The following is a 4,500-nucleotide window of genomic DNA, read 5'->3' on the forward strand; positions in this document are numbered from 1 at the left end:
TAGATAGATAGATAGATAGATAGATAGATAGATAGATAGATAGATAGATAGATAGATAGATAGATAGATAGATAGATAGATAGATAGATAGATAGATAGATAGATAGATAGATAGATAGATAGATAGATAGATAGATAGATAGATAGATAGATAGATAGATAGATAGATAGATAGATAGATAGATAGATAGATAGATAGATAGATAGATAGATAGATAGATAGATAGATAGATAGATAGATAGATAGATAGATAGATAGATAGATAGATAGATAGATAGATAGATAGATAGATAGATAGATAGATAGATAGATAGATAGATAGATAGATAGATAACTACATGGCTAAATGGCTAGATAGCTAGGTAGCAATAGGAGGTAGGTACATAGCTAGATAGTCAGTTTAAGAAATAAATAGCTAGATTCATTGCAACAGAGATAAATGGATAGACAGCTCTATAATTAAATCACTATATAGCTCGTTAGACTGCTAGCTAGATAGCTGGATAGTTAGATAGGTAGAGTGCTAGCCAACAGGATAGATCACTATATATTCACAAAATGCTGGAGTAACTCAGCAGGTCAGGCAGCATCTCGGGAGAGAAGGAATGGGTGACGTTTCGGGTCGAGACCCTTCTTCAGACAGATCACTAGGTAGATTGCTAAATATATAGCTAGCTAGATAATAAGATAGCTCGCTTGGTAAATTCCTAGAAGACTGAATAGCTATATAGCTCGGTGGATAGCTAGATAGGGAGATAGATAACATGCTAGACAGATAGATAGCTATTTAGTCTGTTAGGTATATAGCTAGACAGCTGGATGGATAGTCAAATTGATAGGTAGCTGGCTCCCGACATAGGTGGATAGCTGTTTACCTAATTAGCATGACAGCTAGAAAGCTGGATATCAAGTTATATAGATTGATTACCAGCGGGAAAGACAGCCAGATCGCGTGTTAGCTCTCTAGATAGCTAAATAGATGCATTGCTAGATAGCTTGATAGACAGTTAGACAGATAGGTGGAGAGAGTGCTGGATCTCTGCATAGCAAAATAGTTAGCTAGTTGTGTAGGCAGCTGTTTGTGGAGTGCACTCTCTCGCTCGCTCGCTCGCTCGCTATCTGGGGGCCGCGTGAAACGGAGAACGAGAGATACCTAGTTCGATCTAGCTAGATAGCTACTAAATCGCTATAAAACTCTCTTGCTATCTGGCTCGTGAGCTATCTACTGGTATCGCTGGCTGGATGCCTAGCTCAGTAGCCATCTAGCAAAGGTCTGTCAGGCGATCTAGCTATCTAGATAGCTAACCCGCGATATGGCCGTCAAAGCTGTTGGCTAACAATCTAGTTATCTAGTTATCTATCTCTCTAGCCATCAGGCAAGTTAGCGACCTAGCTATGTAGCTACCGAAATATCTAGCTCCGTGGCTATCAATCCCGATATCTCGAAAGTTAGATTGCTAGCCAGCAAGATAGACTGCAAGACAGCGTGTGAGCTGTCTCAATAGCAAGATAGCGATGTACTTAGGTAGCTATCGACTTGCATTGCTAGATAGCTAGAAAGCTGGATAGTTGGATATATCGATAGTAAGATAGCTATCTCGCGAGATGGGCAGCTCTTTAAGGGGTGCGTTCTCTCTTGCTCATCCTCAGTGGGCCTCGTGAGAGAGGGAGATCTCGTTAGATCTAGCTGGATAAATAGGTACCCAGCAAATGAGACAGCTAGATAGTTAAATCGCTAATTAAATGACTATATGTATGGATAACTTTGTAAGATGGCTAGATGGCTGGATGGCTAGATCGCTAGAAAGTTAGATGGCTATTTGGCGAGACGGTTAGAAGGCTAGCTGGGGACAGATAAAGGGACAGGTGTTGGGCGAGCGGGGAGGTAAAGGGACAGGTGTTGGTCGACGGGGATGTAAAAGGACAGGTGTTTTTCGAGGGGAGTGTCCCTTTACCGCCCCCCCCGACTCCATCCAAGGAACCAAACAGTCGTTCCAGGCGAGGCAGAGGTTCACCTGCACCTCTTCCAACCTCATCAACTGTATTCGCTGTTCCAGGTGTCAACTTCTCTGCATCGGCAAGACCAAGCGCATGATCGGCGATAGTTTCGCTGAACACCTCCGCTCAGTCCGTCTCAACCTACCCGATTTCCAGGTGGCTCAGCACTTCAACTCCCCCTGCCATTCCCAATCTGACCTTTCTGTCCTATGGCCCCCTCCATTGTCAAAGTGAGGCCCAGCGCAAATTGGAGGAATAGCAACTCATATTTCGCTTGGGCGGTTTACAACCCAGCGGTATCAACTTTGACTACTCTAACTTCAGATAGTCCCTGCTTTCCCTCTTGATCCCCTCCCTCTTCCAAGTTCCCCCACTAGTCTTCCTGTCTCCGTCTATATCCTACCTTTGTCCTGCCCCATCCCCTGACATCAGTCTGAAGAAGGGTGTCGACCCGAAACGACACCCATTCCTTCTCTCCAGAGATGGTGCCTGACCCGCTGAGTTCCTCCAGCATTTTGTGTCTACCTTAGCTAGATAGCTAGTCAGGTAAATATATAACTATATTGATACAGATCTAGATGGCTAGATAGCCACATAGCTAGATAGCCACAGAGCAAGTTAGCATAGCTAACATGGCAAAGCATAGCTAGGCTGATAGCAAGTTAGCTGGATAACGTGATAGCTAGACTGCGTCGGGAATCGCATTCCTGCGCACATTTTCTCATGAAATTGGTAAAAGTTGTGACGTCGTCGTTCAGGTCCATTGTCGAATCCTTGAATAACGACCAGTGCTAGATAGAGCTCTGGGGGCTTGCGGAATCAAGGGATTTGGGGAGAAGGCAGGCACAGGTTACTGATTGCGGATGATCAGCCATGATCACAGAGTATGGCGGTGTTGGCTCGAAGGGCCAAAGGGCATCTTCCTGCACCTATTTTCTATGCCTATAGACTCCATGCAATACCGGAGTCAGTAATGCGTTCATAAGTTCTGACGTCATTTGAGTAAGTCATTCGGCTCACCTAGACTGTTCCGCCATTCGATCATGGCTGCCCAATCTTTCCCACTCGAACCTAACCCCAACTTTGACATTCTTACTAATCACGAGCCTGTCTAGCCCTGCTTTTAAATTATCTAATGACGGCCTGCACATCCGTCTGTGGCAGAATTCCACAGACTCACCGCTCTCTGTGTTACTTGCGAGCGGCACATTCCTTGTATGTGTACATACTTGGCCAATAAACTTATTGATTGATTGATTGATTGATTGATTCATTCATTCATTCATTCATTCATTCATTCATTCATTCATTCATTCATTCATTCATTCATTCATTCTTTTATTCATTCATCCATTCATTCATTCATCCATTCATTCATTCATTCATTCACTGACGAGCCTCAGAATAAAAGGACATACTTTTTTAAATGAGATGTTGAGGAATTTATTTCGTAGGAATGTGGTAAATCTGTAGAATTCTGCTACAGTCGGCTGTGGAAAGGGTCATTTTGGTATTTTTGAAGCGAAGATAGACAATATCGTGATTCGTAAGAGTGTCGATGGTTCCGGGGAAAAGGCAGGAGAATGGATTTGAGAAAGAAAGGTCAACCATGATTGAATGTCGGTTTAGACTCGATGGGCCTAATGCCCTAATTATGTTGCTATGACTTATGCACTGAGTGTTATGTTTAAAAGCGCATCGCAACATCCACACACAGTGCGCCTCGGTGGATGTACAGGAGCAACATATTGTCACAGCGCCCTCCCGTGGATCAGCAACACACTACAACATTCACACACAGCGCACCTCAGTGCATGTACAGTAGCAATATTCGGTCACAGCGCCATCTCGTGGATGAACATCAGCAGCACACTGCAACATTCACACGCAGCGCACCTCAGTAGATGTACAGTAGCAATATACTATTACATCGCCCTCCTGTTTATGCACAGTGCAACATCGAGATAGAGCAGGCCTCAATGTTTGTACAATAACAGTACATCGGAGCATCAGCGGATCTTAAGGTCCCAGTGCGTAACTCACAGATCGTGGCAGCATGTAGAATGATTGCCATATTTGATCGAGGCATTGAATATGACTCAGGAAGTCAATATTCAGCTTTAGAGAACTTTGCTTCGGACGTTTTTGCAATATTGTGTTCAGTTATGGTCGTTCTAGCACAGGAAGGATATGGGTGCTTCGGCAATGGTGCTCGAGACGTTTCCAAGAACATCGCCTAGAGCATATGTACAACCAGAAGTTGGACTGATTTATCTGGAACATCGATGATCGGGCAGTAACCTGATAGATCGATATCAAATTATGATAGGCACAGATAGCATAAACAGTCAGAACATTCCTAAGATAGAAATATCAAATATTAGAGGCCACTCCTTGAAGGTGAAAGGGATGATGTTAAAACGAGGAGTCGGGGAAAGCTGCTTAAGCAAAGGGCATTAAGCGGCTAGACCGCAATGCCGCAGGTGATTATTAGGTCATAA

This window comes from Rhinoraja longicauda, unplaced genomic scaffold (genome assembly GCF_053455715.1).
Source record: "Rhinoraja longicauda isolate Sanriku21f unplaced genomic scaffold, sRhiLon1.1 Scf000055, whole genome shotgun sequence".
NCBI lineage: Eukaryota > Metazoa > Chordata > Chondrichthyes > Rajiformes > Arhynchobatidae > Rhinoraja > Rhinoraja longicauda.